Source organism: Nicotiana tabacum, chromosome 10 (assembly GCF_000715075.1).
Source record: "Nicotiana tabacum cultivar K326 chromosome 10, ASM71507v2, whole genome shotgun sequence".
Classification (NCBI taxonomy): Eukaryota; Viridiplantae; Streptophyta; class Magnoliopsida; order Solanales; family Solanaceae; genus Nicotiana; species Nicotiana tabacum.
This window is the reverse complement of record NC_134089.1, coordinates 37,760,223-37,781,632: the sequence shown is the minus strand read 5'-3', so window position 1 is coordinate 37,781,632 and position 21,410 is coordinate 37,760,223. Positions and strand designations below refer to the sequence as shown.

The 21,410-nt window shown below is 36.0% G+C and overlaps 1 long non-coding RNA gene across 1 annotated transcript; it reads left to right on the top strand.

Moving 5' to 3' along the window:
* The first annotated feature begins 15,869 nt into the window (after window positions 1–15,869).
* On the top strand, window positions 15,870–19,946 carry LOC107771651 (uncharacterized). The gene is made up of 4 exons (XR_012695460.1): window positions 15,870–16,237; window positions 18,126–18,451; window positions 18,544–19,306; window positions 19,389–19,946. It is a non-coding gene; the product is annotated as an uncharacterized LOC107771651 (long non-coding RNA).
* Window positions 19,947–21,410: the final 1,464 nt, after the last annotated feature.

Genomic DNA, 21,410 nt, shown 5'->3' with positions numbered 1-21,410 from the left:
TTTACTCGAATCAATTCCCACTTCCTTTTTCCCCTTTATATGTTGAGCCTGATTTGGGTCTGGTGGTGTCTTAATCACCATCTAGACTCAGGTCTGACCTCTAAGGTCTGCTCTTAACTTGTTTGGACCAAACAAATGGTCAGGGGTATGCCAGTCAACACCTATGACTGGGTATGACCACCATTTGCTAGGGCTCCCCAATCTCTCTTTCACTTTACACTCATTCCTAGTTCTAAGTTCTGCCCCTCTCTGGTAAGCCATTCTTTGGGACCCTAGAGCTCCCTCCGAACTTGGATGCCTGAGGGCTGGCTTTTCCGCACTACACTTTACTATAACTCTGGAATGGTGTTTGGGGTGTAAGCACTGCCTGGAGCTCTTGAAGCTCCTTGGAACTTTGACACATCCCAAATAAGAGAAGGCTTCAGAACCTGGATCCTTGAAAGATGGTTTTCAACATATGTCAGACTGGGAGTCTAAATTAGGCCCTCCTTGGTTGGAATTCTGATTTTGGATGTATTTTATTTTTTTGATTAATTCTGGTCTGTAATAATCTTGTAATAAACGTTTGGGGGTTGGCTAGTGGAAAAGGGCAGGGAACTATGCATGCAAGGGTTAGATATCATGCCTATAGGGGTTATCATTTCCGAAATTATGTATCCCATCTAGAGATCATGCTTGTAGGAATTACTGTCTCTAAAAGTTCTGCGTTTTACAAATCACTGAAACTCTACATTTTCATACTATGCCTATAGGATTTTCTGCACTTTCATATAGATGCCATGTCTATAGGATTTTCTGCAATTTTGCATGTGCATCCGTCATTAGGCAAACTTGTTATAAGATTTAAACAACTAACCAATCGCATATAGATGACTTGCCTATAGGATTTCTGTATAATAATAACAGTGTTTAAAAACAGTGTTTAAAATCAGTGACACTTAGAAAGCATGCCTATAGGGGCTATTAATCGCAATAATGCGTAAGCACCTGCAGAACTTATGTTTTTGTAACTGACAATTCCTTTCTGCAATCAGTCTACTTCTTTATTTCCGAAACTTATAGATATCATGCCTATAGGTTCTTTTTAACACCTAAGCAAGTCTTAGGGTAAAATTTTATAATTGCATTAGTTTTGATAATTACAACCTGTAGGCAGGCCTAATTTGGACTTCTTATTTGAAAACATGTGATAAATTAGCCACCTTTCCTACGTTAAGTTTAATACAGACCAAACCAGTATTTGTAAGTCATGCTAAATAATCTGTTTCTTTGAATGAGGAGGCCAACTTGAGCCTTAACTACTATTTGTTTCCCTTTTAACTGCTATCTGTTATTGCTTGTCGCCTAGATTTTTATCCTTTTGAAAACTCCACAAAAGCCCCAACTCCCTCCCCTTTAGGATTAGTAGTCCCATATGCCTCTGGGACTGATAGGATTGAGACGGGTAATGGCATGCAATAAGTAACGATACCATTTTGTGTTTAAATACCTTAACAGGGTGGGAAAGGTAGATATGGATATGATGACCGATGCGCTAATATCACGTGCGACCCCTCTTCTGAGGAGTGATCGCTGGGTATTGCATTGAAGTGATCCATATTAATTATAAACTTAGGATTCCCCTCCCTTTATTTGCTTTCATCACTTCTTGTAAAACTGTTCAAATCTCTTTTTCATGAATTTCTGCCCTCCCTGCTTACTTTCGAAAATTTTCAACTTGGTCGCAATGTTATGTGCGAATCCTTATTTGAGCCTTGATTGTTTACTTGTAAAGTCACAATTATAACATGGACGGGAACCACACTAGTGGATCTTGAGGGGTGCCTAACACCTTCCCCTTAGAATAATTTCTAGCCTTACCCTAATCTCTGGTCTCTTCACCTCAAACCCTTCTTAAAGTGTCCTAATGCACTATAATCATTAGGTGGCGACTCTTCAACTTCTAAACCCAATTCTCGAAAGGGAATAGAGTTGTCCTCCCAATGTCGTATACCCAATTTCTGACCCCACGGTTAGAGAAAAGGGGGCGTCAACACCAACATGGGCACAACTCGTAATGTTCAACTATAAGTGGGTAACACCGTATCACTGAACTATTTTTCTTAGAACATAAATACATATGGGCCGTCAAGGCCTCCGACATACTATACAAAATGAAATTGTGTCTGCAAAGCCTCTAAGATTATCTGACATCAAATGGGACATGGTATGGCCTACCCATAAGTCTGTAGCAAATCTCTAACATGACGACCCATAGACTCGGGTGCACTCCAAATGAGGTGGAGTCTTACCGATCCTTCGTCGAATGCCAATCTCGTATACTATGAGGGCTGGTCAAACTTATTATCTATACCTGCAGGCATGAATGCAACGTCCCTAATAAAAGGACGTCAGTATGAATAATATACTAAGTATGTAAGGCATAACTGAAACATAACCATAATTCAACATTAATTAGAGACCTATAAGAATCAACTTGAATCTCTGCAGTGCCACCTTATCACACTTACATATATAATGCTTCTCTTTGCGACTATTTCTATTATCTATATCTTATGATGCATGACTGCCTAACTGATCAGTGGTAACTGCCCAACCGACCGTAGCGCGATGGTAAATACATGACTACCCAACCAACCGTAGCTCAGTGGTAAAGATGTAGCTACCCAACTGGTCGTAGCTCGTTGGTAAATGCATGACTGCCCGACCGGCCGTAGCTTGGCGGTTAATGAATATGCATGACTGCCCAACCGGTGGTAAATAATGATACATGTCTGCCCAACCGGTGGTAACAATATCCGGGCTTGGGGGTGAATGGGAAATCGGGTTTTGGTCTGAACTTTGAGTTTTGACCTGGTAGGCCCGTGGTCGGTTTTTGACTTTTTGGGAAAAATGTTGGGAAACCTAGAATTAAGCATTGGAATTGATTTCTCTAGGATTTATTGATTTAATTAAGTTAATTATAACTAGATACAAGCGGATTGGAGGTGGAATCGAGAGGTAAATCAGTAATTGAGGTTTGATTGTAGCCGTGGAATCGAAGTAAGTGTTGTGGCTAACCTTAGCTTGAGGGATTAGGTATTGTTTGCCCTATTTGCTACTTGTTAGTTGTTGAGTACGACATATAGGTGTGGTGACGAGTATGTATACGTTGTTGTCGGGTCATAGTATGCGAGTGAGTCCTATACTTGTGACCGTTGTGTTCCTTACACGTATTATTCCTGCTTAAACCAGTCATTGATCATGTTATCAAGTCTTATTATATTTTTCCTGGTTTTGGATATTGGTTGAGTATTGGCTCAAGTTAAGATTTCTATTGTGGAATTAAATGATGAAGTGAAGTTGTTTGATTGTGTTGCCCTTGCCGATTGTTATTGTTTCTGTTGTTTGTTATGGTGAGGAAGAGTGATAAAGCACTAAGGGTGGTGCTTAGGATATTTATACTATTCATATGGTGAGGAAGAGTGATAACGCACGAAGGGTGATGCTGTGCACATTTATATTATTCATATGGTGAGGAAGAGCGATAAAGCACGAATGGTGATGCCGTGCACATTTCTTTTATTGTTTGCATAGTGAGGATTGAGAGTAAAAACCCGAAGGGTGATGCCGTGCATTTTCTGGTTGTTGTGCTTATTGTTATTATCGGATCAAAGTGCTTTAGCTGTTTAAATTCCTTTACTGCTATGATTCTTGATGTTGGAACCCCTATAGCATGTTTCCCTTCCCATTCATTTCTGCTTGATTTTTTATTACTTATTATCCAGTTAGTATATTGATTAATTGCACAGGTTTATGTTGTTTGTCGTGTCCTAGCCTCGTCACTACTTCGCCGAGGTTAGGTTCGGTACTTACCAGTATATGGGGTCGGTTGAACTAATACTGTACTCTGTACTTTCTGTGCAAATCCTTGTACTGGACCATACTGATCAGAGTTCGAGGTTGTTGCTTTCAGTCCACAAGAGACCTAAGGTAGATCTGCCGGCATTCGCAGACCTTGGAGTCTCCTTCCCTCTATCTTAGTTCCTGTTTCCTTTCATTCCAAGAAACAAATGTATTTTTCCTTTAAACCAATATTTGTAGAAATTCATAAACGTTTGTGAATTGTGACACTAGATCATTGGAGTAGCCTTGTTTTAGAGTGTTGAATTGTTATAAAACTTTTGCACTTTATATCTGTTTAGCTTTAGCTATTATTTATTATTGTATGGGTTAATAATTAATGTGTTAGAAATATATCTGTTGGCTTGCCTAGCTTTCAAGAGTAGGTGCCATACCATCCCGACTATGAGAAATCCGGATCGTGACAGTTTAAGGTCCAAATTTTTATCTCAAGATATCCTAACTTATATCAGTAAAACAAGAATCACATGATTATTACATAAAATGAGGAACATAAATAAACAGTTCAGCAAGAAAATCAATCCATCAAATGCGAGAAAAGGAGTAATGTAACCAGATGGAGGGACTAAAAACAACATATACAAAAAACAGACTAGAATAAAAATAATGCAGACAAGAAATGTAAACTTGTGTTACTGGGAGAATTAAGTATTATTCACAATCAAAGAACAAGAAAGCAGCAGGTTCATTTAACTAGAACATCATCAGAGGATCAACTAAATGGTTGTTACAAATCTGCATGAAATAAAGCTTGTCAATCCAAGTTCACAACAGAAGTCGGTTTTTAAACCTTCAACAAGTAGATGTATATTTTCTAATAAAAATATATCCAATGATGAAATATTCTATATATGTTTAAGGAGTCCATCTTCCTTTTGTAAAGCCATTTTTATCAGAGCAAGGACACCTATACATTTTGTAAAAATAAGAAGTACTTTTCTCTGCTAAACTTCTTGAAATTGACTTGTTTTTTCAACTCCATGTTAATTTCCATGATGTCAAAAATTCCCTCATACATACTGCCACTTGATTGACATGTCAAAATTTCACTCGTACATCTAGTGGAGGAACATGCAGTATTTCCTATGAAAAAGACCGCGGCCTCGAGTATGAGTTATTAAGTCTAAACAGAAAAGAAACGCAACCTCGAATATGAGTTATCAAGTCTAAACAGGAAAAAAACACAACCTCGAGTATGAGTTATCAAGTTTAAACAGAAAAGAAACACCACCTCGAGTATGAGTTATCAAGCCCAAAGGAAAAAGCTGCAAGAAAACAACAATGAAGTAATTGAAAAAATGGTGAATGAACTGAACAAAGGGTAACTAAAAAAAGAAAGAAAACAGTGACTAAAAAGGAAAGACGAAAAAGGAGAAAGCAATGGCCTATGGCCACAATTGGTGGCGGTAGATCCACCACTGCTCTAGCACGCCTGCTAGGCTTCTGGGGTGGAATGTTGGCCCGTGGATTCAACATCTAAGTAGATCAGCCTCCCCAAAATGGGCGTACGTGCAAAGAGGTAAATTATGTGGGGTCCATACCTCATTTACTAAAGGAAATAAGATAGAAAAGTTGGAGAGGACAAAATAAGCTGCTTGAAAAATTGCATATGGGCGGCTGATCAAGATTTCAATTTGCAATGCAAAAGTCAATTTTGATTGGCTGAGAGGGTGGCTATTTTACCTATAAATAGAGATGTTTCCCTCTCGGTTTAAACACACCAAAATAAGAGAGAAACAATAGAAGTTAGAGAGAGTAATCCACAGATTGTTGTCTGTGAGATAATTAGTGAGTGGTAGTAATATTGTAGTGAAGTATTTTATATAAAGAGTGTTATTTCTTTCAAAGTTGTAGTAGTCTCTTGACACTACTGAATTGTAATATTATAGTGGTAATATTGCTACACTCGGATATTGTATTTTATCCCGCTAAAATATTTGGTATCATTGTTACTCTCTTGTGTTATTATTATTTGCTGTGGATATTATTCCTGGGCGGGATTATTTATTTTATCCCAACAACGTGGTATCATAGCCATGACAAATAATGGTCCGCTATCTTTTCAATACCCCCATCTGACAAAAGATAATTACGAGAAATGGTGTCTACGTATGAAAGACATCCTTGGCTCTCAAGATGTATGGGAAATCGTAGACAGAGGGTATGCAAAACCCGATAATGAGGAAGCTCTGCCCCAAAATGAAAAAGAGGTCTTGGCAAAGACAAGGAAGAAGGATCAACAAGCCCTCACGTTCATCCACCAATGTTTGGATGATGCCATGTTTGAGAAGGTGGCAGATGCTACCACCTCAAAGGAAGCTTGAGAGATTTTACAAAATTCTCTTCAAGGAGTTGACAAGGTGAAAAAGGTAAAACTTCAAACTCTAAGGGCTGATTTTGAAGTTTTAAAAATGAAATAATCCGAATGCATCTCAGATTATTATTCAAAAGTGAAGGCTGTTGTAAATCAACTAAGAAGATACGGGGAGGACATAGAAGATGCCCGTGTGGTAGAAAAGATCCTTCGCACTTTAACACCTAAATTTGATTTTGTGGTGTGTGCTATTGAGGAATCTAAAGATTTAGACTCTATGATGGTGGAGCAATTGGAAGGTTCTTTACAGGCCCACGAAGAAAAGATCAAAAGGAGACAAGAAGTGTCATCGGAGCAACTTCTTAAAACTCAGGCATCCTTCAAGGATTATGGAGGTGAAACAAGCTATCGAGGAAACGGATGAGGCCGAGGTCGAGGAGGTCATGGAAGAGGAATAAGTAATGGTAAAAACTTCAACAATGAAGTTAAAATCCACCAAACATTCAGAGGTCGTGGTTGTGGACAAAGAGGAGGAAGAGAACGTGGATACTACCAAGAAAATAATGGACAAAGGTATGACAAATCAAAAATTGAATGTTATAATTGTCATAAATTTGGCCATTACTCTTGGGAATGTCGTAGCAATGTTGAAGAAAAGGCTAACCTTGTTGACGACAAGAAAGAAGAAAATGAGTCAACGTTGTTGATGACACTCAAGGAAGAAGACAGAGATGATTGCAGCTCGTGGTATTTGGACAATGGAGCAAGCAATCATATGTGTGGATGCAAAGAGAAGTTTGTGGAGATCAATAAAATAGTGAGAGGTAATGTGTCCTTTGGAGATACCTCAAAGGTTCAAATCGAAGGGATAGGTACGATTCTGATCTCCTGTAAAGATGGTAGTCACAAGTTAATTCAAGATGTTTATTATGTGCCAAAATTAAAAAGTAATATTTTAAGTTTGGGCCAACTTCTTGAAAAGGAATATGACATCCACATGAAAAATATGTATCTTTGGCTTAGAGATTCAAGTGGAATTCTAATTGCTAAAGTGCACATGGCAAAGAATAGATTGTTTTCTCTGAATCTTAAAACAATTGATGCAAAGTGTTTGAAGGATAATGTGCAAGATGAATCATGGTGTTGGCACATGCGATTTGGGTACTTAAATTTTGAAGCGCTCAAATCAATGGGAGAAAAGAACATGGTGCATGGGATACCATCAATTAACCATCCCAATCAATTGTGTGAAGCTTGTCTTCTTGGAAAGCATGCAAGGAGGAGTTTTCTAAAGGAGGCCATGTCAAGATCAACCAAGCCGCTCCAGCTTGTCCACACTGATGTGTGTGGACCAATCAATCCACCTTCTTTTGGTAAAAGAAAATACTTTCTGCTTTTCATTGATGACTTCAGTAGAAAGACTTGGGTTTATTTCTTGAACCAAAAATCTAAAGTTTTTGCTTCTTTTAAAAATTTCAAAGTACTTGTGGAGAAAGAAAGTGACTATGAAATTAAAGCTCTAAGGTCCGATAGAGAAGGCGAATTCACCTAAAACGAATTTAATGACTTCTGTCAACTTCATGGAATTCGTCGCCCTCTAACGATACATTATTCACCTCAACAAAATGGTGTTGCAGAGAGAAAGAATCAAACGATTCTTAATATGGCTAGATGTATGTTGAAAGCTAAAAGTATGCCTAAGGAATTTTGGGCCGAAGTTATTTCTTGTGCAGTTTATTTGAATAACAGGTCTCCAACAAGAAATGTTAGAGATCAAACCCCTCAAGAAGCATGGAGTGGAAGAAAGCCAAGTGTCAAGCACTTGAAAATCTTTGAGAGCATAGCCTATGCTCATGTGCCAAATCAAGGGAGAGAAAAGCTTGACAATTGAAGTGTCAAGCATGTGTTTGTTGGCTATGATACGAGTTCAAAAGGCTACAAGCTATACAACCCAAGCAGCGGTAAGGTGGTGGTAAGTCGTGATGTTGAATTTGATGAAGAATTGGCATGGAATTGGGAAGCTGAGGAAGAAACTTCATATGATTTTCTTCCATACTTTGGTGATGAAGAAGAACCGAAGACCGTGGAACCTGTGCAGGACACAACTCCACCTTCTTCTCCAACAAATGTTGCATCTCCCTCTTCTCAAGAAGGTTCAAATGATCAATCGCAAAAGATAAGGAGCATTCAAGAGCTCTATGAGGACACAGAAGAAGTTACTAATTTTGATTTTTTATGTTGTCTCTTTGCTGACAGTGAACCAATGAACTTTGATGAAGCTGTTACAAACAAAAGGTGGAGATAAGTCATGGAGAAGGAGATTGAGTCAATAGAGAAGAACAACACTTGGGAGTTAACAACTCTTCCCAAGGGTCATCGAGCAATTGGAGTGAAATGGATATACAAGACAAAGAAGAATGCTGATGGAGATGTGGAGAGATACAAGGCACGACTTGTGGCTAAAGGCTACAAGCAAAGGCAAGGCATTGACTATGAAGAAGTCTATGCACCTGTTGCCTGCATAAAGACTATTCGTTTGCTGATCTCTTTCGTGGCGCAAATGAAGTGGAAGATTCATCAACTAGATGTCAAGTCAGCCTTCTTGAATGACTATCTTGAAGAAGAAGTCTATGTTGAACAACCATTAAGCTTCGTGGTCAAAAACCATGAAGATAAAGTATTGCGGTTGAAGAAAGCTTTATATGGATTAAAGCAAGCCCCACGAGCATGGAATAGTTGCATCGACAAGTATTTTCAAGACAATGAGTTTACTCGTTGTCTCCATGAATATGCTCTTTACCTTAAAATTCATACTAATGGAGATATCTTAATTGTTTGTCTTTATGTTGATGATCTTATTTTCACAGGTAATAACCCAAGTTTGTTTGAAGCTTTCAAGAAAGATATGTCCCGTGAGTTCGAGATGACAGACGTAGGGCCCATGTCATATTACCTGGGCCTAGAAGTGAAGCAGATGGAGGATGCAATTTTTATCTCTCAAGAAAGCTATACAAATGAGATATTGAAGAAGTTCAGCATGCTCGATTGCAACCCCGTGAACACACCGATAGAAAGTGGGAAAAAATTGTCCAAGTTTGATGAAGGAGAAAAAGTGGATCCCACATTCTTCAAAAGTCTTGTGGGAAGTTTGAGGTACTTGACTTGTACCAGACCAAATATACTTTTTGCAGTTGGAGTAGTAAGTCGCTTCATGGAGGCTCCTACCTCTACTCACTTGAAGGTCACTAGAAGAATTCTTCGTTACATAAAAGGTACGATCGATTTTGGGTTATTTTATTCTTCTTCTAATAATTTTAACCTTGTGGGATTTTGTGATAGTGATTATGCGGGAGATATTGATGATAGAAAAAGTACAACTGGTTTTGTATTTTTCTTGGGTGATTCTGTTATTTCTTGGAGTTCAAAGAAACAGTCCATTGTTACTCTCTCGACTTGTGAAGCCGAATATATAGCAGCAACATCATGTACCTGTCATGCTATTTGGCTAAGGAGATTATTAAAGGAGCTCAATTTGCCACAAATGGAAGCTACAGAGATTTGTATTGATAACAAATCAGCACAGGCACTCGCGAAGAATCCAGTGTATCATGATAGAAGCAAGCATATAGATACAAGGTATCACTTCATCAGAGAGTGCATTGCCAAGAAGGAAGTCGAGCTTAAATATGTGAAGTCTCAAGATCAAGTTGCAGACATTTTTACAAATCCTCTCAAGTTTGAAGATTTTCAGAGATTGAGAACAAGACTTGGACTGAAGAAGAAAAATCAAAATTAAGGGAGAGATTTGTGGGGTCCATATCTCACTTACTAAAGGAAATAAGATAGAAAAGTTGGAGAGGACAAAATAAGCTGCTTGAAAAATTGCATATGGGCGGCTGATCAAGATTTCAATTTGCAATGCAAAAGTCAATTTTGATTGGCTGAGAGAGTGGCTATTTTACCTATAAATAGAGATGCTTCCCTCTCGATTTAAACACACCAAAATAAGAGAGAAACAATAGAAGTTAGAGAGAGTAATCTACAGATTGTTGTCTGTGAGATAACTAGTGAGTGGTAGTAATATTGTAGTGAAGTGTTTTATATAAAGAGTGTTATTTCTTTCAAAGTTGTAGTAGTGTCTTGACACTACTGAGTTGTAATATTATAGTGGTAATATTGCTACACTCGGATATTGTATTTTATCCCGCTAAAATATTTGGTGTCATTGTTACTATCTTGTATTATTATTATTTGTTGTGGATATTATTCCTGGGCGGGATTATTTATTTTATCCCAACAAATTACACTCCACTCTGCGAGAGCACGACACTGTGCTAAAACGACATGGGTGATAGCTTTGTTCTGCCCTGCCATGTGCTTTGTTGCAGTAGATTCCTTGAGTGCATTTGCCCTCATCGAAGAGATGGCAGGGAAATGGGGAGTACTGATACACGTAGGGGTGCCTCCTTTTCCATGGATCTTTACCGGCATGGAAATAGGGACAATACCCATGCGGGCGGCATTAACCATTAGGACAATCCCAGACTTTATAAGTCCTTATTAACCAATCCTGGGCTACCAGCAGCGGATGATCATTCATGTATCTGCAAAAGACATTACAAACCCTTTCAATCCACACAAATTCACCGACATTACAAACCCTTTCAATCCACACAAATTCACAGCAGAGAAACAAACTTTTCAATCCACACAAATATATTTCTTGGAGTGAATTTTTGGGCCTTCCTAATTTTTGCACATCAAGAAATTCTTGATTTGCAGTAGGCTAATCATAGTTTTGGCTGAGGGGTCCATGCCACAGGGGTGGCTGAATGGGTAGGCTAGTAAAGCATTTGCTTTAGGGCCCCCTAAATTTTGTAGCTCCAAACATATTTTTAATTGTGAGTTTTCTATCTTATTTTTGCTTAGACAATATTAAAGTTTATACAAACTCCTTATAAAAGTAGAAATAAAGACTGTCTACTTTTTAATAATAGAAATATTTTAGAACTTTGAATTAAGATACTCAAATTTTCTTTTTGGTAAATAATTTTTTTTACAATAAGATCCATGGTAACATATTGTAAATACATGGCTAACATCTTAGTAACTTGAATTTTCTTACCAATGTAAATATTAGTACTACATATTATATTTTGTAAGATAACGAAGTTACAGACAAAAAAAGAGGAAAAAACCAAAAAAAATAAATATTGGTATTACATTTTGTAAGATAATTACAATATAAAAAAAGGCCCCTTATTAAAATTTAGCTTTAGGCTATAAATTTTATTGAGATGTCCTTGCCATGCCATTCGATTAAACTCAAAAGATTTGACTGACCTTTATTTCAACCAGGAAGATGGAGTTGAAATAACTGCAAATTCACTTCATCACGCAAAAAATTAATGATTTGCGGCTTTCAAGAAATGTATTAATTATTTTACCAAAGTTAACCCATAAATACTCTTAATACTACCATAATAAAATCTCTTAATAATTGATCCTTAAGGATACAAATTTGAAACATAAATAAACTTCATAAACTTGTCATGACCCAAAAACTACTAGTCGTGATGGCACCTAACTCGATCCGCTAGGTAAGCCAACTAACAGAAAAATACAACTCGACTAAGATTATAGGAAAATAGAGAATAAATAACTGATCGTTTATAAATTTATCCAAGACCTGGTCGTACGAATTACGAGCTTCTAAGATTTGAAATTTCAAAACTGATACAAATAAATACGCGTTCTGTTTGAAGGTTACTTAAACAGATTAGCAATAATCTAGACTACCAAGGACACGTGGCAGTTATAACCAAACGCACGAACATCTTCTGAATCAACACCCGACGTCACCAGCAGCTCCGCTCCAAAATCTGCACGAAACGTGCAGAAGTGCAGTATCAGTACAACCGACCCCATGTACTGGTAAGTATTTTGTTTAACCTCGTCGAAGTAATGACGAGGCTTTTAGTTAAAAAGATGTTTGTTGCTATAACCTGTACAATAGATTAACAGTAAAGCAGTTCAAAGTATAATGGATAAAAGTATCATATACAACTCGGCGAGACGATCAATAATTACTAAAAAGAACCACAATAGAATAGTTACGATCTTTCTTGGTATGAGATATATGTCCAAAATATCAAATGTCAAATGTCAAATCACATGGCACAGTAAAACCCTTCGTGATTTTATCTCATCCTCACCATCTATAAATAAATTTATGTAAGATTCAATTAGCACGGTAACACCCTTCGTGCGTCCAACTCATCTTTCCAAATAATCATATAATAGAGCCAACCATATCACAAGAACATAATAATAGGAATTACTAAGTAGGAAATACGCAAGTAACAACGGTAAGCAAGGATGCACATGTGGGTCATAGTAAAGGACTAAGCGGAAAGCACGTGAGTAATAACAACAAATGGAAAACAAGGAATATCGACTTCAATTAACTAGCATATTGGAGGCATAAGTACAAATATAACAATTAAGACGAAAACGCATGATCTTTGCAAGTTAACAAGTAAAGGCGTGAATGACTAGCATGGTGGAAGGCTTGAACTAAAGTGCAACAGAATAGATACAACATGAGTATAATTATAAAAACAGTAAATAGGCACAGTATTCGCAGGTTAATCAAGTAAAAGACATGGATAGTGCGACAACAATTGAGATAAAGGTCAAGTACAGGACAATAACAACAAGTCACACAAAATATGTAAATACAACAATAACAGCTCAAGGTAAGGACACGAACGTATACACGAGAAACAGATATCGCATCATAATGCATGTCCCTCATCCTCACCTGTACGGAAACACCCTTCGTGCCATGACCTCACAATAACATACAAGCATAACAATATAAATGAAATGACACGGCATCACCCTTCGTGCTTTTACGCTCATAATCAGGGCACGACATCACCCTTCGTGCTTTTACTCTCAATAATGTGGCACGACATCACCCTTCGTGCTTTTACTCTCAATAATGTGGCACGACATCACCCTTCGTGCTTTACACTCTCCCTCACCATGATAATGTATAATAATGACACGACATCACCCTTCGTACTTTTCACTCTTCCTTACCAAGCATATATATAACAGTAACAAACAAGGCACAAAGCATAACTGACATCAAAGAGAGTGTTTAATGGATATTCCAAATAATTCTCAATCACAACTTTCCAAGTTAACAATGGTTCAACAACCCTCAAGAACCGTATTATTCAAATACTTCCACGAATATCATAAATGATACACAACACAAGTATAGAGTCTAGCATCTCAAGAATATCAGTTGTAGTAATGTAGCAATGATTTCGCATAGAGATGACCAAATTAGACACATCAAGGTATTCTTACAATTTTCATCAAGTTTGATCAAGTTATAACAAACTAAGTCTTGATATCTATCATTTAATATTATGTCTTTAGTATCTAAGAGTCAAGTAAGGCATTAAACAGAATGTCACAAAATTCTACACACACAGTTATAACATAATCTACCCCCGAGCATTATTAACCCTAGAACATACATATACGCTCATCACCTCATATATGTATCACCCCCGCATGTAGCAAATAATGACAAATAGGAGGAAAAATTCCCTCAACAAAGCTAGGCAAAATACTTACTTCGATTCGGCTAACTCAACACTCAACTTAGCCTTTTCCTCTACAAATTCGCCTCCGCTCAACTCAATCTAGCCAATGACGACTTGAATACACCGCATAATGCAATAGAAAATAATTTCAATTAATAAAGTTATGATTTTTGTTCAATTTCTAAAAAGTCAACAAAAGTCAAACTCCGGGCCCGCCCAGTCAAAACCCGGGTACAAAGGGAGGTCTTGACTGCTCATAGCCCCACGAGTCCAAATATGTGTTTTATTTTCAAATCTGAGTCTTATTCGACTCTTAAATCTCAAATTTTTATTTTTCAAAACTTTGACAAAATCCCCAAATTTTCCATAGATTTCCCATGAATTTGATGTTAAATCTTGTATAAAATCATGAAATATAGTCGAAAATTGATGAAAGATACTTACCCAATGATTTGGTATGAAGATTCCCTTTCAAAATCGCCTCACCTCGAAGTTAGGGTTCAAAAATATGAAAAATGAAGCAAAAACTCGAAATTCTCAGCACTTAATAGGTTGCAGATGTCACATTTGCGACAAGGGGTTCGCATATTTGCGAATCCCACAATTGCGAAAAACTCATAGCAATTGCGAACCTGAAGGATTTCTGCTAAGGTCATATTTGTGACAAAATCTTCGCAAATGCGAAGACTAGCCTTTGTAAATGCGGCTGGTTCATCGCAAATGCGAAAAGCTACCCAGTCGCACAGGCTTCGCAAATGCAAAGATACCAGAACCAGAAATCAAAAACTATGCAAGAACATTCCGAAACTCATCCGAGCCCTCGGGGCTCCAAACCAAAGATACACACAAGTTTAAAAATACAACACGAACTCGCTCTCGCGCTCAAGTCATCAAAATAACTTCTAAAACCACGAATCGGACGCCAAAACGCATGAAAATCAAACTAAACTTCAAGAACTTCTAGAATCACAACTGAACGTCAGAACCATGTCAAATCAACTCCGAATGGCGCCAAATTTTGCAGAAAAGTTCCATATGACAAGACGAACCTACTCGAAGCTTCAAATCACGCATGACAACCTCGAAACGATGAATCATACCTCAAGTCGAAGTCAATGAAATTTGAAACTTCAACATCCACAACTGATGCCGAAACCTACCAAATCACCTCCGATTGACCTCAAATTTCGCACACAAGTCACATTTGACATTACAGACCTACTCCAACTTCCAAAATTAAAATCCGACCCCGATATCAAAAAGTCCACACCCGGTCAAACTTCCCAAAAATCCAACTTTCGCCATTTCGAGCCAAATTCAACTACGGACCTCCAAATCACAATCTGGATGCGCTCCCAAGTCCAAAATTACCCAACGAAGCTGACAAAACTCCATTTCGAGGTCAAATGCTAAAAGGAAACTTGGTTAACTCTTCCAACTTAGTATTCCACTCTCAAAGTTCATTCTTCCAAATCGATTCCGGATAACTCGAAAACCAATACCGACAATTTATGCAAGTCATAATACATCATGCGGAAATACTCGAGCCCTCAAATACCGAGCGAAATGCAGATACTCAAAACGACCAGTCGGATCATTACAAAACTACTACTACTAGTACCATATTAGATAGGAACTACCTAAAAGCCATTCAATGTTACTACTACAGAACAAACAAAACTGTTAGTTTCAAGGAATCAAATAGTATTAAGTTTCCTACTCAATCATATTGGGAAAGAAAAACCATTACAACAAAAGAGAAGAAAAGGGATAAAGATCTAACCTTTAACTGTATTTGAAATCACGAATGTTGATTGTGTTTTAATTACTAAATCATCAGAACAATTTCTCAAAAAATTCCCAGAAATCTTGATTGTATTCTAATTTCAAGAGAAGAATTCAGTGGAGAACTTAATAATGAGAGAATAGAATGATCAGAAAGAAAGTGAGAGAGAAAAATGGGAGTAGTATATATGACTATATATAAATGAAGGCACCATTCTCCCGTGCACCAGCTAAGGCCTCATTTGTTTGCACTTAATGAATATCTGAATCTTAATCATTCAGATCTAGCCCATTAAGTGTATTTGTTTTTTAAATCTTAACCCTGATTATTCAAATCCAGCCCATTAAGTCTATTTATTTTTTCCCTATTAAAAGCTCTTACTAGGTCTGATAGAATCTTATTCGGTCAGATCCATAACAAAGTCCTACCAGCGTTCAGACTCTTTGAAAAAAACCGATACGACTTTATTTCCGCAAATATTCGCTCAACAACTGCTTTATTTTAGCAAAGTTTCACGCTGTGCTTCTTCATATTCTGTGCATAAATTTCACGCCTCTGTCTCACTCTCCATCTATCATCGTCTACTCAAATTTGTTTTCTCTTCAACAGGTGAGTTCTAAAACCTTTAGAATTTCTTCTTATTATTTTATGAGATTCGCAATACGCTTGCCTATTATTTTGTGATATACTTGTTTGAGTTTCAGGATTTCAATTCTATTCTCTAATAGTTGGTTCTACAGTGAAAAATTAGAAAGTTTTACAAAACTTTTGAGGTTTATCTCTGGATTATCTTAGCAAAGGGGTTTTCGATTTTTCCAGAAAGTGAATTTTTAACCCAAGCATTAATAGGTATATATGAGCATTATATCTCTGGTTTCATGATTCTACCAAGTGACGTATGCTTCGATTATCTTAGGGCACATCGAATTAATGACTCAGTTTCATGTGCGACTCTTGTCCTTCTTCTATTTCACTAATTTGTTATGAACGTGGGCTATTAGATTTTCGAAAAAATATATCCAGTACCATATATAGATTTGATGTTAATTGTAGCATATCTTCCTGTTTTTCTCACTTTGGAGAATTGTTCAATACTTTTGAACAACGGCCTAGTCGATAGTAAGCAAAACGCCGATGTAAAAGTTTTACTTTTTTATTCTCTTAAAGAACTTATAAACTTTCTTCTCGCCCTCATCTTATGAGCGTCTTTTTTTACTAAACTTTCTATTCCTCTTCGTGAAGTGACAATTTGAAACTCATATGTGTCGGTGAGTCGGCAATATCACATGAAACTTGAGCATTAGTATTTGAACTTTAGTCGGACCTTAGACCTTAGTAGCTCTCTCTTTTTGTGTCTTGTGTGTAAAAAGGCTCTCATTATATCCCTTTTGCAGATGCACCTTCATACATTTATTACTTTTTGAATTTAGGATAATATGAAGTATGAGATCTGCAACTAATCTGATTTGAGTTTATAGCCAATAGCATAAAATAGAACCTAAAAGTATTGTCAATAAAATGAGAACATGCATGCTGGCACTAAGCATAGCATAATAACAATAACAATACTTAGTTCTAGCTTTCTGCCTAGGCTAACTTGTTTCTGCAAACTCTATTTCTTTGTCTTATCACTTATGTCATTCGGCTTTCATGTGTAGAATAATAAAATGATGAGCTTTTTAATGAAATGTGCATGAAACAGTGATATACTCTTCCAGCTGGACTTCTCATTTTATCTTGTTTAATTATAGAGAAACAAAATTTCATTGCTTTGGCCTTTTGGATGTTGAAAATTTATCTGTAACCAATTTAACTTATGGGGAGTACATAGATCTCCTTTCTATGTTTTCACAACAGAATACATTATGATAGATGCTTTTTAGCTAAGGTATAACATAACTACAAGGAAAAGGTTAGCTCTGTGTGATAGCTTATCAGTCTCATCCTTCAGCGAGCCGCATGTCCCAATTTTGCATTCAAAACTATCTCTTACCTTTTTTCCAAAGCATAATCAATTATATAGACTGTTGTTTGTTGAGAAGACAATATTAATGGCAAATGGTTCTTGGCTGATGAATACGGATATGAATGTGATCATGATAGTACATGTTACTGTAATTCGGTCTTAAAGTTATGTATTTGTTCTTTTTCAACTCTCCACTATCTTGGTGCGACACGAAAGAAGCAGTGACATATATATTGAACGGTGTCATATTCGGGTTGGGTCCCAAACGATAAAGCTGGTTTTGGTGTTACTCCATGACATTATAGAGTTGGTATTAGGCTATAGTCATAATCATAAGCAAATTGCAGTAGGCTGAAAAAGTTTACATGTCAAGTGATGCTTTCCAGGACCTAACTGGGGGCATATAAGATTAAACATCTAATTGTTGGAAAGACTGGGTTTGTTGGGGATTGTTTTCATTGATTGTCTCGGTTTTGTTACTTTTATTTTCATCAGCTCATTTTCTATAATCATTATTATTTTATATTTCAGCTATGGAACAATCTAGTGAAAATTCAAGAGCAAGTTGGAAAAATATGGATGTAGTAAAAACCTTTTTAGAAAGTTGTATTCAAGAAATATCCTTAAATGGGAGACTTGGAAGTAGTTTAAAGGCAGATTCATGGATCAAAGTTAAACAAAATTTGGAGACTTCTCATGGCTTTAGAGTTACACAAAAGCAGATGAAGAATCATTATGATTATCTAAAAGAAAAGTATCAAGCTTGGTTGCCAATAACCAAAAAGACTGGCAATATTTATGACCCAACAACCAATACCATTCTAATGTCTAATAGTGAATGGAATGAGTACATAAAGGTTAGTTCATTATTTAAAGTTTTATCTTATTCTTTTCTTTTTTCTATAAAGAAAAAAGTTTGGCGTGTATATTAAAAGTCTCTTTATTATAGGCTCATCCAAAAGCAAAGGCATTGAGGACTTCGCCTCTACCCTTCCTAGATCTTTGTACAAAATTTTTTGAGGGTTCTACATCAACATGAATTCATGGTTGGAGTCCAAGCTGTACATATCCCCGCCCTAGTATCTCTTCTGTATCTACTACTATAGATGTAGATACACTTGATAGCATTGAAGATCTAGTTGGTAATAAGAATGATGGAGCTCCTACCGATTATCCATCTCAGTCTTCAGTTCCAATTGAAAAGAAACCTTTGGGAATGAAAAAAAAAAAATCCGCATCGTCTCAATTGGACATTGAAGAGAAGATGAGTATTGCATTAGAGTTATTGGTTAAAAAAAATAGCAGGCCTGACGTTGAAGAGTGTATGAAAAAATTAGAAAAACTTGGATGGGAAGAACCATTATATAGTGCAACTGTTAGTATACTTTGTGAAGGTGACAACTACAGGAAAGCATGGATGAACATTACCATTAGAGAATTGGATTAAGGCCATGGGAAAAAAAATGGGACTTCTTTGATTTTGTTAATAAGACTCGACGAGACATTAGTACATGCAGTTATTCCTGCTAATCAACAAATTGTTTACAGAGGAAGAGGAAAGGATAAATGCTATCAGAATGTTTTAGCTATATGTGATTTTAATATGGTCTTCAATTATGTTTATGCTGGATGAGAAAGGGTAACACATGATGCACGTGTTGTAACAGAGATCACGTCTAATCCAAATAATGGATTTCCGTTTCCTCCTTCTAGTAAGTGATACGACTTATTAAACTATTCTGAAATAATAAATTAAATGTTTATTATATTCATTTAACCTTTTTTTAATGACAGATAAGTACTATTTATGTGATGCGGCGTATCCTAATACTCGAGGATTTCTAGCACCATATCGTAATATTCGATATTGGTTAGGAGATTATCATCGTAGACGTGCCATAAATAAGAAGGAAAAGTTTAACCATGCTCATGCACAACTTAGAAATGTTATTGAACGTGCTTATGGAGTTTTAAAAGCAAGATTCCCAATATTGGACAAGATGACTCCATATTCTATTGATGTCCAAAGAGAATGTTGTTATTGCATGTTTTGCAGTTCATAATTTTATCAGAAAAGAGCGACTAAATGATGACTTGTTTAATCAATATGATTTGCCTCAAGTAATATTTGAGGAAGAAGGAGAACACGAACAAGTATTGGATGAAACAAACGGACCTAGCTGGACAACTGAAGATTCGCAATTTATGAACAATATGCGTGAAGGAATTGCACTTCAGCTAGTGCAAGGAAAAGGAAATGCTTGATAGTTTTATATTTTTGTTATTCAAAATATGTTTTTAATGTTTGAACATTAGAATTTGAAATAATTTTAATTAACTATTTTATTTGAATTTTATATATGTTATGTTTAAACATAGATAAATTACACATATTCAGATACTAAAAACAAACAGTCTTAATCATTCAGTGTTCAGATCCAGAGATAACATATTAATTATTTAGTTGTGTATTGAGATTCAGACGTCTGAATCTTAATACACTTTTTTATATTCAGACGTGTATTCAGATTCAGACCTCTTAATCTTAATAAAAACAAATGAGGCCTAAGTCTATTTCCTTTCTGTTGTTCTATTAATGAGTTTTAAACTTAAATAAGTCTCTAATAAAGCGTACAAAATGACAATTAAAAGTCAAAACCCTCCTCGGATTGACTTTTAAAGACACTTTTTTGTCTACTCAAATTTCAATATCGAAGAAATAATAATAATAACTAAACCTCGACATTACTTCAATCTTATTCCCTATAAATTTTGTTCCCTTCCATGCACTTTAACTGATTTTTTATCTTTTTTTTTTCATGGTTTACAATATCTGATTTTTTCAGATATCAAAAAGGAGTTAACTTTTTTTTTTTCAAAGTTGCCCTTGGAGTAAAGAACCTAGGAGTATTTGCTATATTTTCAATGAACAAATTAAAATTAATATGATCAATATCATTATTATTTAATGCTAAAATATGGATTCTTAATAACTAATATGGGTAAAAATAACTAAAACATTAATTAAAATGAACTAAAGGGAGTACCATCTCTACTCCTTGTACGAATACCAATATCTCATTACGTAGTAGATTAGTTTGGTTGCGGAGATAGTAGCAATAGCGGTGGCTAGTAAGTAGTAATGGATGTGATCGACTTCAATAATAATTATACGGGTATAATTATTAATACCTGCATAACTAAAATAATATGTTATCTTATTCAAGACAAAATGTGAAATAAAAAGACATGAATAACATACCTGATGAAGAGTAATTACGGACAATTCCAAGAGCCAATTTAGATTAATCTAAGCGGTGTCATGCGTTTTACTAAATATAAAGGCATACATAAAATACACAAAAACCAAAATTAAAATACAAATTAGATCAAAGTGACGTTACCCATCAATATTCATATCCTGTCTCGGTGGTCAGACGTGCTACATTAGTTTGGCAAGTGGTAGCGGATAGAACCTTTCTCTACATGATCAACTGTATAATTTGAATAGCTTTTAGCATTATTTTTTTTTTATTTATAAAAGATTAAACATAAGTGTTTTTTAGCCTTACTTTTTAGTAAAAGATTAGACATCATTATTTTAAATGTTTTAGCTTTATTCTTTTGTAAAAGATTAGACACCATTAGATGTGGCAAAATGGTAAAAACAATAGTTATCCACCCATATTATTCATTAAAAAATTGGTTGGATAATGAACTTTTTAAAAACGAGTCGAATATGGATAAGACTCATATTATTCACTTAGAAAATGGTTAACTAAATGGATAGCCATTTGATAGCTAATGTGTTTAACT